Raw genomic sequence first — 14,152 nt, 5'->3', positions numbered from 1 at the left:
GTGCAAATCCTTCCTTCAAATCATCTTTGCCGATTATAGTTTTATTACATTTTGCTAAGCAAAACATGTGTTTTATTGTTAATACTTTTCTTTATTCACTTTTATTTTTTGCCTTAGCCTCTGATGAGATTTTTGCAAAGCTGGAATGCATAGTTAAGAAATATTTACATATCTTTTAATTCCCATTCAGTAATTGCCAGAGCATCATCACACCTACTTTTTCTAAAATTCTGTTCAAGTCCTTAATTTTCTTCTTTTAATAAAACTGTCTAGTTCTGAAAGTGTCACATTGATGTTCTAGCTAATAAAAATGTTTGTTTAATCAGATTTTTTAGTATTTTATGCTAAAGTTTATCTATTAAGTATTATTATTCATTATCTCATTATTATTTTAAGCATAAGAGGAACTGCATTTCTCTGCTGTCTAACCTCACTGTTGCTTTTGCCTATGATCATGATTACTAGTCTTGCTTTTTTGAATTTGCCCCCAGCCTAATACATTTTACTACAGCCTCTTATTTTGTCTGTGAATATTTATATTTCAAGTGTGTTTCCTATGAACAATGCATTAGTTTTCCTTTGTCATCCATTTTATTATTGCAGGTCTAATGAATAAGTGGATTCCATTCACATTAAAGTTATAATTATCAATTGTGTTTTTAATTCTTTCCTGTCCTCTCATACTTTTTCTTATCTTTGCCTCTAGCTGCTTGAATTCACCTCATGTAATTTTGAATGAAATGACTGGCTCCTTGTTTTTCCCTGTTCTTTCTCTTCTCTCCCAACAGCCTTGGCCTGGGACAGGGAGCTATGGCTAGAGCTCTTGGACCTCTCTTTGCCCTTTCTAACATTCCTGGTTTCTGTGTCTATGTCCTGGTATTAATGGCATACATTGGTATTGTCCTTGACCTTGCCTTGATCTTGTTCTTCTTGTGCAATCACCAAGCAAGGATCAACTCTTTCCCATGTGGTATACTTGATCAGATATCAGAGATTGTGCTGAGTTCAGGGTTCCTAGAGGGCTCTTTAAAGCATGGGCTGTCTTGGTGCTTCTGCTGCATGTCAATGTCTTTTGTAATATTTATAGAGAAAGATGAGTGGATATGAAGAACAGGGGATACGGATGGTTTGTAGCAGGGAATGGAGGAGCTGAAGGGTGAGAGGGAATATGGCTGCTGGTGAGGCAAGGGAGAGAGATGCCCCCTGCCAAGAGGCTATTTTTTTTTTAACAAAATGGGGTGTCCAAGAAATGAGTCACTTATGATAGCCTGCGGGGATGTCTTCTCACTGGATTGATGCCAAAGATGCCCCAGAGCAGGTAAACACAGACCCTCCTGAGGGACAAGCTGTTCCCCAGACTTTGGTCTCCCAGCAGGGGTCCGATAGGGACTGTTTGTAATTGGATGACTGAACTGAGGTTCAGCTCCCTTTATGCCCCAGGAAAGATAGTCCACTTATCTGACTGCAATATCCAAATAAGATAAATTTTAATAACCAATTTGGATTGGAGAGGTATCAGGGAAGAGGGAAGAGGGATGTCCCTAAATAAGGTTGGAGTCTTTCTCAGCTTTGGAGCTGAGGCCAGGCCTCACAGGCTAGTGGAGGGTTTCTCTTATTCCTGTCTACGCTATATCTATGCTAGTTTTCTTAATTTCAAAATCTTAGCAATAGACATCAAGCAACAAGAAAAGTTCTGACTTTCAGAGCTGGTTGGGCCTGTCTCTTCAGGCTGAAGAAAAATAGAGGCACTTCTATCCAGAGCCTGGGAAGCCCAAAGCTCCTCCCATTTCCAACACCAAGAAGGAAGTGCTCATCAGAAGACCAACTGCCACTTCCAGTTGCCCCTTCCCCCACCAACTGTCAGTCTTGTCAATTTCTTCTCTCTAATATTTTCACCGTTGCTTGTTTCAACAAAGTGGCAGAAACTCCAGAACTTGTTTTAGTTTCCTTTCCACACTTTGGAAGGTGATCTAGTGAAATTTGTCTCTTGATACAGTCCTAACAGAAATTAGAGATCTTACTGTCTCTCTACCTATTGGATAGTTGCAGATGTATGAGCATTACCTGGATTTCTCTGGATCTATGTCTCTTCCTGGCAACTGGGTCTTTCCCCTCCTGGGATCTGAGAGGACACAGTTTGAAGTCTTATGGACTTCAGGCTCTTTTTTATTGTAAATGATAGATTTGGGTACATTTGAGCTTTCCTTGACCCCCGGGCTTCTGACCATCTTTCTGTATAGTCTTAGACTAGGTAGAGAGGTTTACTAGTGTTTCTTTTTGAAGGCTTAACTCTGCTCCCCACATCCCCTTACCCCCTTACCTTTTAATTCTCTGCTAGGCTTTTTATAGAAGAGCTAGGTTTAGGCATAGTAATTTGTTTGTCATCTTGACTACAACTCTTTTTTCATATGCAGGTTGAGCTAGATGACCTCTGAGATTGTGTCTTATACATTCAAAGTGTCTTACGTGTATTAAGTGCTAAATAAATGTTTCCTAATTGATATCACTGTTTCTCTTACCTTAAATAACAATTGAATTGCACGGGAAAAAGTAAATACATTTATAACTTCATGACCAAAGTATATAGTAATTTAATAGCCAGGACTTTTTTGCCCAGTTTTTTGTATTAAAGTTACATATTTGTCAGTAAAGGGTAGCAATACTAAATTTCACATGTGGGAAATAGGGATGTGTTGGTTGTATCCAAAGAATTCTATTTTTCTCTTTAAAAAGGGGGGGGGGGAGAAATAAAAGGCCATGTTGATGGATAATTTCATGAGGGATTTCTTCATTTTCATAATGCAAACATTCCATGAATTGAATTTATATTTTTGAAGCCAAGTAAAAACCTCATTTGATCCAAGTCAATAGTTCTTTGGTTTCTTTGGTGTTTTCATTTACTTGGTTGGACTCTCTTGCAATTTGTTTTTTGTTAGGAGGATACTGAGACAAATCATGGTTACTTCTGCTCACTTAATCCAGAAGGAGGTGGCCTAAACTTAGTTTTATAAAGCATGAAGACAAAAGGACACACAGACACAGAAAGAAGTCAAAACAATGGGTCACAAACACTCCTTTTCTGGGAAAAAAAAGGCATCAGAATGTTCAAAACTGACAAATAAAAGGTACACAAAGAAACTGTTTCTAGTTACCAATGTAAAGTTTTTTAGAACTTAAAATTTCCAGGCTTATATGAATTACAGCATGGTGACAGAGGTGGATGGAATGAGCCAAAGAGCCACTAAAGTTGCTATGTTCTGAAAGCTAATATGGGGCTGGTTGAACCCCAAGGGTTTGCTCTGGGGTTGGCCTTGTTGGAACTTTCCTGAATGTTTTGCTTCTGTTGGTTCTTATGAACCCCCCATTATTCTGAGGCTACAGAATTCATGTGAATTCTTCCAAAATAGCAGACTTGGCCCAGGAATTCGTATATCCTATAACCTAAGGGTAACATGACACTTACGTTTTTGGACAAACACTCATACAGTATTATTTTCTTTTCTCTAAGACCTTTAGCCTTAGCACATCAAAGCCTCTGGGAAACATTCATTTAGCAAACAGAACATTGTCTCTGAAAAGTAATTATTATATTAATTTAGTGTGTAGGAAAACATAAAGAGAGGGGCTCGGTTCATAGTGGCATCATTTCAGGAAAATGATTCAGTAAAAACGTTGGGAAATAGCCACTGGGCAAATGGAAAATTCTGTGAAATTCCTCGAGTCGCACATATTATAAAAAATCTCCAGCTTGTGTGTCTCTTAGTCATTTTTAATGTTCAACTTCTATAAATATCCTATTGACAGAGTGTCATTGTTTGACTGCATTTCACCCATGAATACATAATGCAATACACATTTCTTTTAACTAGGTGGGGAAACAAAGTGAAGTTTCACTTGAGTCCTCACATCCCTTTTCTCACTTAACATGTCTATTCCCTTGCAAGGTCAGAGGGTACTTCTAAAGTAAAAGGTTGTTGAGAGACTGAATGAACTTCCAAGGTGAAGCTCACTTTCTATGGCATGTTAGAGAAAGTCCTGTGGACATAAGCCATCAGTGTTGCCTGGAAAGGAATAAAGGGAATTCATAGAATCATTGATTTAGTGATATTATATGATATTTATAAGATCTGGAAGAGATCTTATAGAGGTGATCTAATCCAACACCCTTATTTTTCAGATGACTTAACTGAGAGTAAGTGGAGACAGTTAATGATTTGTCCAAGACCAATTAGAAATTAAATGGCTAAATTAGGATTTGAAGGCAGGACCTTTGACTAAAAATCCACCACTGGGTGTCCATCGATTGTGGAATGGCTGAATAAATTGTGACATCCGATGGTGATGCAATATCATTGTGCTGAAAGGAATGATGAACTGGAGGGATTCCATGTGAACTGGAAAGACCTCAAGGAAGTGATACAGAGCAAAAGGAGCGGAGCCAGGAGAACATTGTATACAGAAACGGATACATTGTGGCACAATTGAATGTAACTGACTTCTCTATTAGCAGCAATGCAATGACCCAGGATAATTCAGAGGAATTTAAGAGAAAGAAGTTCTCCACATCCAGAGAAAGAACTGTGGGAGCAGAAATGTAAAAGAAAAACATACGATTGATCACATAGTTCAATAGGGATATGATTAGGGTTTTGATGTTAAAAGTTCACTCTAGCAAATATGAATAACATGGAAGTAGGTTTTGAACAATGATACATGTATAACCCAGTGGAACTGCTTGTCAACTTTGGGAGGGGGGAGGAAAGAGCAGGGAAGGGAAATCATGAATCATATAACCATAGAAAACCATTCTACATAAAAAAAAGTAAAAATCCACCACTTTTCCTCTACACTAAATCCACTCAGTCCAACTTCAATAATAGTGTTCTATTATGCACTCACAGATGCAGTATTCTTGTATCTAAGAAAAGGCAGGCTGATGACTCCCTTCATAATTATAACTCTCTTTTGAAATTCAGAGTTTGGGATTTCAGAGGATGGCATAAAAAGAAATGAGGTTAATCTGTAGAATGAACATTTGACATGATTTTCAAGGAAGCATTTCTTGAGAATGATATGATAAACTAGAATTTCTTTTTTTTCCTTAAACCCTTACCTTTCACCTTAGAATCAATACTGTGCATTAGTTCTAAAGGAGAAGAGTGGTAAGGGATAGACAATGGGGGTTAAGTGACTTGCCCAGGGTCACACAGCTAAGAAGTGTCTGAGGCCAGTATTGAACCTAGGACCTAAGTCTCTCAGTCTGGCCACCTATATGCCCTCCTATTGTTGACTCTTGAACTAGGCATCATAATCCTAGAAAAAGATGAAAAATCATGAGATTTTTTTGTTACAGTTCTGGAATGAATGAATGAAAAAGCCATTATTGTTTACTGTTATGATAAAGATACAAATAGACAATAAAAGTAAGACAGTCCCTTATCACAAAGAGTTCACACTCTACTGGGAGAGACAACACATATATGAAAGTCTTCACCTACAAGTCAGATGGAAAGTCTCCATGGTCTGTAGGTTCCAGCAGCAAATAGTCAATAGAGTAAAGCTGCTTCTCTAAACATCCTTTCTGGAGATCAACACAATCATATCAGTTTGCTGTGCTGAACAATCTGACAGTGCTAGTTAGGATCTTTAGTGGAAAGAGTTTTCTCCCTCTCTCTGGGTTTTCAGTAGTTTAGTTGTAGTACTTGCAGAAGCTGTTCCCAGGCTGCTTCCTCCCAGGGGATGTGGCTTTCCAAGGTGACTCTTTGTTGAAGCGTCGTCATTCTCCAGGCTCTTGGAGTCCCGGGCTGTCTCCATCCGGTCCTAGAGATGTTAGTCAAGGAGTTGGGGAGAGAGTGACTTGCCCGGGACATCACGCCTTTTGGCTTTCTCCAAGGGATCCTTGTTTTTTCCATCTAGACTGGCTTGCCTGCCCTGTTTGTGGCAGGTGTTTGGCAATTTCTGGGAATGCCTGATCCTTCTCTAACAGAGTCACTTGCTGAGATGAAGCCTGGGAGAGCCAGACTGGAAGAGCAGGTGGCCTGAAGGGCAGCCTCTTGTAGGGCTCCTGTGCTTGTCTTCCTGTTGATGTCAGTCGGTCTGCAGCTGCTGCTGGTGGTTGGGAGCAACATGGGCTGCTTCTCCACAACGATTTCCCCCATAATGATGGGTTATATCAATGGCTCTCCCATGATGATGATAGGTGCTGCTCTAGAAAAAGTTCTGCTAGTCGAGCATCTTGGGTTGTCAACCTCAGGGACTGAGGAGAGTTAGCCATCAAGGCAATTCCCTTGCCTGACACAGGATCTCTCCTGCCTTTCCCTTAGCATGTCCCATTGCTTCAGCTAACCCAGCATACGTTTCCTGTGGGGGCAGAGCTTTGCTAACGTTAACACTCTGGCCTTTCTTTGCTCCTGACTTTTTTTCATCCTCTTTAACTGAGATGGACAGTCTCTGAGATGGGTGAGAAATTCTGGTTTCTATTTGGCCATCAGGTTTATGAATATATTTTTAATGGAAATATTTGCTATTTTGCTTCTCAGACTCCATTTTGCCAAGTAAATGGCGTGACTTTCCCTCCATCCCTAACTGCCTGGCATCCTAGTAGGAACAGCCTCTACACTGAAGAGCCATATGGGAGAGACAGGAGAGCTTTGTACAAATGCCGCATTCCTTGTGCAAACTCTCAGGAAGTGTACGCTTTCCTTACATTTATCCACAGTGACTACCACCCATTGGTGCACAAGTTCAGAGTGCAGACTGGCCTTGGCACTTACGGCCTCGGTTCTGTCAAAGCACATTCTCCGTGGAGGGGCGCAAACCTTTATTGCCCCTGACGCTAAATAGTCGCTGCTCCCCATCTGAGTTCAGGTGGTTACATAGACTGTGTTTACATGGTGTACCCTGAAACCAGGACCGGAGGAGGTGGGAACATGAGGACAGGCTGGGGGAAGGCGTGAAGTTACCCCGTGTTCTGGCATGCTGTGGAGAAAAGGGAAATGTCAGGGTGCACCAGGGTACAAGTGTAAACAAAGTGTCACCCGGCCTGCTGCTAAAGAGCAAGGTGGGTGCCCAGTAAGCCAGCGCTCATGTGCTTTGTGGCTTCCAAAACTATTCCAAGGTAGGCATTGCTACAAAGAAAACATGCTGCTGGCTGAGGAACAGCGAGAAGGATAACAAAAATATAAAGCTTGGAATGTGCTGGAGAAAGGTGAAAAGGATTCTGTGGACTCGACTTGGACCACCGGAAAGCTCCCAGGGTGCTCCGTGTCATGGATGCTCTTGAACCTCATTGGAGGAAGCCGGGGACACGACACGTTTCTTGTTCTGGTAGCAACCAAAGGTGGTGATGTTTGTGGAGAAGACAAGCCCATCTAATTCTGGTGATGGCACCCATGTTAGAAGCACAAAGGAACACTGGGGGCTTGTCACTAGACACCGGCATTTATTGGGAAAGAGAAAGCAAGCTAGAAATAAGCTCCTGGCTGGGCACAGTGCCCTCCATGCTGCCACTCGCCAGAGCCTGCAAGAAGAGGAAAGCACTCAAAGAGGGAGCGAGCCCAGAGACAGGCTCAGAAGCAGAGAGCCCTCAGCTTCCTGGGCTGGCTCCCCCCATCTCCTTGACCAACCAAGGCAGCCTGATTTCCTTGAGGCCCACTCACGGTCCTGCCAGCATGTCAGGCTCTCAGACTACTACATCACTGATTCCTGCGAGATGGACTGATTTTGAGGCCCCCCAGCAGCTTTCTGCACAGAGCTGTGAGGTCTTGGAGAATGAATGTAAGGGGGCAATTGTGTAAAGGGAACCCCCCCCCCCAGAAACCACATACTGGGGTCCTCTTACCTGTGTTCCCTGACAGCTTTACAGCACATGGTGGTGCCAGCATGGGCCAGGACAGTGGCCTAGGCACATTGGTCCTGGAAAGGACAGGGAATGGCTAAGAGGGGGTTGCAGGAAGTGGTCTCTCTCTGGTTTTGGACACCACAAAAGGCCAGTGATGGAGATAAGAGAGCCAAGCGGTAGAGAGACTAGACTCAAATAGCTCTATATCTATCTGGACTCTTTTATCCAAGTAAATATTAATAAACTCTATGGAAACGAAGATCCAGGGTGCTAATTTAATTTAGTTTTTATACAAGGTATCTCTTCTCTAACATTTACCATAGGTTATTTGTTAATGAGATTATCAGCACAATCATGAAAATATGACATCTATGAAAAGACACCTATTGTTGTGGGCTGAAGAGGTGCACCCCTGGGGTTCAGGAAGGACACCTTTTGCAAGAATGCAAGACTCCGAGGCTTCGCTTAAAAATAAACAGAGAAATTTGTAAATTTGGAAGGTAATGCTGAATCTGGCCTAGATGGAAGCCTGCCTCCGGGGTGGAGCAGCTTGGGTGGAAAGCTGCTCCTTGGGAGGACAGGAGGACAGCAGGAGTGGAACACCTGGGAGGGTTCCCAGAAGGCCTCAATTCTAGGGTTTTTATATTCTTTTACCTCAGTAAAGACCTGACTCTGGAGCAAGGGGTTGGGGAGGAGGTTTGCCTGAGGGCATGGAGGTGGTTCTCCTGATTTCATGGATGAATGAATGAATGAGGTGTGTCTCTTTGTCCATCTCAATTCCATGGGGTTATCCAAGGAGGGTAATCTTCTAGATCATGTGTTTTGGGTTGGGAGTCATGAGGTCCTAAGGGAGCAGAGGAATTTCCCTGATAATAGTATGCCTGAGTTTCTGGGAATGCAATGCCCATGCCACTATGAGAGAAGGATCTCAAATAACATCCCTAAAAATATAAGACAATTATTTCTGAAAGGAGAATGACAATGGTGATTTCTCCTGGATTATGAGGCTTGGGAAGGTGGGTGGGAGCTTGGGGTAGAAGGAGGAAGAGATGGAGGAGCAGAAAGAGGAGAGAGAGAGAGAGAGAGATATGAGAGACACAGACATTAAAATAGAGACAGAGAGAGACATAGAGACAGAGTCAGAAAGACAGAAATAGAGACAAAAGATACGGAGAGATAGAAAGAAAAAGAAACAGAAAAAGGACAAGAGAAATAAATGGAGCAGAGACAGAGAACTGCTGTTGTTCTATTAAGACCCACAGAAAGTGAAGAGTCACAATCCTCTCTACTACTTCGTCCTCTAGAAGATAAAAAAAAGGAATGAAAGAAGAGGAGTGCTGATTTGTTGGACAGGAAGAAAAAGATATGAAAAGTAGATAAGAGGAGACTGATGCCTTTGCACTCTACCTACTCATTCTACTTAGTTTGTCAGTTAGCATTTATTAAGTATTTACTCCAGGTCCCTCACTTTCAGTACACATAGTACCAATCGTGCTCCTTCTTGCTTTCTCCTCAGCCCTTCCCTCTTGATGGCTAGGGGTTATTTGATTTTCATTTTAATGTCTGACAAATGGTTTGAATAAAAATTTGGCCCTATTCAAGGCCAAATGTCCTCTCAAGCTTTTTATGACTCAATGAGTATAACATTTTTAAATAAGAGACTTACCATGGTCATACACAGAAAGCTGTCTCCTCAGTGAGGTTGGAGGAGTCCAGGCATATACTAATCTTCTTAATATTTTAAGGGTGCTCAAAAAACTAACTCTTTTTTTCATTAGTGTGGATTAATGTGGTGCAAAATCCTTCCACATTTATTTTTTTTTAATTTAAATTAATTTATTTAGTCAATTTAGAACATTATTCCTTGGTTACAAGAATCACATTATTTCCTTTCTTCACCTACTCCCACCCTTCCTGCAGCTGATGAGCAATTTCATTGGATATCACATGTGTCCTTGATCAGAACCTATTTCCATGTTGTTGGTGTTTACACTGGGATGTTCATTTAGAGTCTACATCCTGTGGCAGTTAAAAGAGTGGATGCCATAAACTGTAAGAGTTAAAATGGTTGAGGTCATAAATTGTAGTGAGTTAAAATAGTGGAAGACTTAAATTGTAGTAGATATAAGAGTGGGTGAGTAAATTGTGACCGCAGTAAATATGTTTTCACTACAGTGTCTTGGTTTTAAATCAAATATAAGGTGGTCACCAGGGAATATATTCCCAATTATGAATATACCCAAGTCAACTGGGTTTTATAGATAATTTAACTGATAATAAAACGAGGAATCAAAGAAAGAGAGAGAGAGAAAAAGGAAATAAATGAGAAAAGAATAGGCCGGCCCAGGCAGCCCTGGCCAACCCAGGCCTAAGCCCTAAAAGAAAAGATCAGTCAGTCCTAATCACTCACCATAAGATCTGTTCAAGTGAGGATTCACGGGGACAGAGTCTCCCCAAAGGGAGTTCCAGCCAGAGTCAGCCTCCCTTGAAAGACCTTCTTAGAGATTGTCTCTCAAGAGCCTGTATATCTCAAGAGATTTTTTTCAACAGTCTGTCCTTTTTCTTATATAGCGGGTTTTCTCCTATGTTACCTCCCCTAAGTTCTTCCATCTACCAATCACAGTAGACGTTTTCCAAAGGACAGCCCATTCTGAATTCACACCTGAGTAAATTAATCCTTTTAGTAATCCACACCTGAGTAGGTTAGAATCTCTATGTAAGTTTTTTCCTCTTTGCTCCTTTTAAGTTCACAAGTTGCCTGACCTTTATAGGTACTTAGCACCCCTTTGTAATTAATTCTAAAAATAGGCATGACTTAAGTATGGGTGTAAGTATTTTTCATTCTTCAGCAAGGAGTTTTCTCCCCCTAAAGCAGTCTTAAGTACGGGTGGAGTAGAGGTCTTCACATTTCTGATCTAAGTAGAGTTCTCACTGTCCAAATGGGGAGTGGTCCCAATAGGGAATTGTCCCAATGGAGAATTCCCCAATGGGGAATTTTTTAACATTCACATGTCTGAGAAATTTCAAGATTCACAATCCCCAGCCATTTCCCATTGACCCTTGTGATTAAGCAGTTGTTTTTTCTTCTGTTTCTGCTCCCATAGTTCTTCCTCTGGATGTGGATACATTCTTTCTCATAAGTCCCTCAGAAATGTCCTGGATCTTTGCATTGCTACTAATAGCAAAGTCAGTTACATTCAATTGTGCCACAGTGTATCAGTCTCTGTGTACAATGTTCTCCTGGTTCTGCTCCTTTCAATCTGCATCAATTCCTGAAGGTTGTTCCAGTCTCCATGGAATTCCTCCACTTTATTATTCCTTTCAGCACAATAGTATTCCATCACCAACATATACCACAATGTGTTCAGCCATTCCCCAATTGAAGGGCACCCCCTCATTTTCCAATTCATTGTCACCACAAAGAGCTCAGCTATGAATATTCTTGTACATGTCTTTTTCCTTATGATCTCTTTGGGGCACAAACCCAGCAGTGCTATGGCTGTGTCAAAGGGCAGACAGTAAAAAAGCTAACTTACATTATTTCTAGTGATTGGTTTCTGTAACCTTGAGTTAAGTTGAACCATAACCTTGTCAAATTCCTGGCCCTTCCCAGAGGCTACAAAGGCAGCCAGTTATCTCAGTCTTTGTTTTGCCAATAACAATCACTTAAATGGGTATCAAACACCCTTAGATGCCTTTGGCCATAGGAACTCCAGATTTGGGTGTTAGCTCTACCTATTGTCTTAGGATCTGGCAGTTTTTATCCTGTGAGGATGACCTCATAATGTTAATGTATCAGGCCTCTTGTCTAATTATAATTTTCCCTTCCCCCTATACTGTTTTAACCCCAATAAAAACACTAATATGTTGGTTAAGAGTATAGCTCTTCGGGGGCAGCTGGGTAGCTCAGTGGATTGAGAACCAGGCCTAGAGACGGGAGGTCCTAGGTTCAAATCCAGCCTCAGCCACTTCCTAGCTGTGTGACCCTCGGCAAGTCACTTGACCCCCATTGCCTAGCCCTTACCACTCTTCTGCCTTGGAGCCAATACACAGTATTGACTCCAAGACAGAAGGTAAGGGTTTAAAAAAAAAAGAGTGTAGCTCTTCACCAGCAGAGTTCTATGCCATGGAAGCTCTATTCCACCAGGGCTAACTTGCTGTCTGGCTACTTACTGTCAGAACTTTCTGTCTCTGTGTCTTTCTTCTCACCTTTGTTCTCTTCCCTTAGACTTTAACCTGTGTCAACTAGAAAAAACGCAGAACTATTAAATAGTCAAAATCACTCTTTCATCAAGGGAAAAGGGGTTAGCACTACTAATATGACAACAGAGCTGCTTTCCAAGACTTCATGGAGTCTGCACGCCCTGGTCACCAGCCCCTGGGAGTGCCACTGACTCAGGATGGACTCCGGGGAACAAAAGAACTTGGGGAACCTATATACCACTCTAGGTGACCTGGGGGCTTTAGGATTAGAGGGACAGTTGATTGACTTTACAATGGTAAGAAAGGAAAATGAGGAGTTCCCGACAGGAATAATAGTGAGGGGCTGGGGCCCTACAATGGACACAAAAGGGAAAGACTCAGCCCAGGGCTGGGTCACCTTGGTCATGGACCTTAGCCTAGGGGGAGAAACCATTGGGACAAAAGGGATGTTCAATATTGGATGGGATTAGCTGTTCCCACCCAAACTACCAGGAAGTTCACTGTCTGGTGAAGAGGGACCTTCCCTCAGGGGGAAACATCTCTTGTGATAAGGTCAAAATCTGGGGTTTCTATACTCAAACTAAATAAACTGGGGTGCTCTAGATTTCCATGTTGACACCTGTCACCCATTTTTCTCCCAGTTCCTGGTTTCCCTTTCTGAGTGTTCTACCCACTAGGAACTTTTGTGAAACTGCTGGACTGCTTAAGAGGTCAACCTAAAATCCATGTTTTACCCAGGAAGGTATTTAAGCTCCCCAACTTTAACAGCTCTTTGGAAGTGTCATTCTCTTACATTTGGCACTCCCAGGGGTCAGTGTACCCCCAGAAACTCAGGCGAACTATTATCAGGGAAACTCCCTGGCTCCCTTCCATCCTTGTGACTCTGAGCCTAAAAACACCCAATGACCCTCCAGGGTGCTGAGATGACTTTTGATGGTCCTCTGGATTTAAGATGCACAGAAAGACGCACCTTGAGGCCATACGTCATATCAGACATCTGTTTGTTCCCTAAAACTAAGGCATCTTTATGTCTCCAGGCAGATGATCACCCCACCTCCCCAAACTCCTGGGTGACTAACACTGTTGTAAAAAGTATAAAATCCCCAGAACTGATGTCCTCTGGGGAACGGCCTTTCCATCCATGCTGTCCTCCCAAGGGGCAGCCTTCCATCTTGCTGGTCCACCTGCCATCCTCCTGGCCATTCTCAACATTACTCCCTAAACTAATAAATTTCTCTTTTTGTTTTTAAGCTAAGTTTTGGAGTCTGCATTCTTGCAAAAGGGCTCCTTCCCGAACCCCAGGGGTGCCCATCTGAGCCCCATGACATCCAGAGCGGCCAGAGTTCAATCCTCGGACTCTGTGTTGTCGTATGTGTGTGTGTGTGTGTGTGTGTGTGTGTGTGTGTGTGTGTGTGTGTGTGTGTGTGTGTGTGTGACGCAGCTCTGTGTCGAGGCCTCCAAGCACTGAACCCCTTTTGCCCTTGCTTAAAGAGTGATTTTGACTATTTAATAGTTCTTTGTATTTTTCCCAGTCAGCACATGTTATCTCCACCATTAGACTGGGAACTCCTTGAGAAAAAGGACTGGTTTGCTTCGTTTTGTTTTTAGTTTTTAAATCCTCAGCATTTGCCTCATCCCTGGCACAAAGTAAGTGCTTAAAAATGTTAGTTGAATGACTGACTCCTTGGACAGTACAGAATCAAGGCAAAATCTAATGCTTATTTAGCATTTTACACACTACATCATGCCTCAGTGTTTTAAGTATTGTCAACATGGAATCTAGAAACCCCAAACTTGTAGCCTAATAAGATCTGACAAACCCCAAGTTTTAGGACTAGCTTGTAAGTTGGAGACCCCAAAGCTTGAACTTGTTTCCTGTTCCTGTGAGAATCCACCCTGAAGGGAATCTCAGGCTAGCAGTTTCAGACTGAATAATGGACCCTACGGGAAAAGACAATCCACTTGAGGTGGAGGCCAAGCCCAAGCAGGGTGACTCTTCCTTTAGTGCATTAGGCAGGTTGATCCTTCCTTTGATCCTCAGAAGGACAGTGTGATATACTGGGAAAGGCTTCTAGAGACAAGAAGAGTCCCAAGAAGGGGCAACAAATA

The 14,152-nt window shown here is 42.1% G+C and overlaps 1 long non-coding RNA gene across 1 annotated transcript in view; it reads left to right on the top strand.

Annotated features, from left to right (window-relative positions):
* The window catches only part of LOC100617824 (uncharacterized), an 83,631-nt gene that overhangs the window by 14,440 nt on the left and 55,039 nt on the right, over positions 1-14,152 (top strand). The gene's annotated exons all lie outside the window — the stretch shown is intronic.

This window comes from Monodelphis domestica, chromosome 7, assembly GCF_027887165.1.
Source record: "Monodelphis domestica isolate mMonDom1 chromosome 7, mMonDom1.pri, whole genome shotgun sequence".
NCBI classification, from domain to species: Eukaryota; Metazoa; Chordata; class Mammalia; order Didelphimorphia; family Didelphidae; genus Monodelphis; species Monodelphis domestica.
This window is presented reverse-complemented; position numbering and strand designations above follow the sequence as displayed.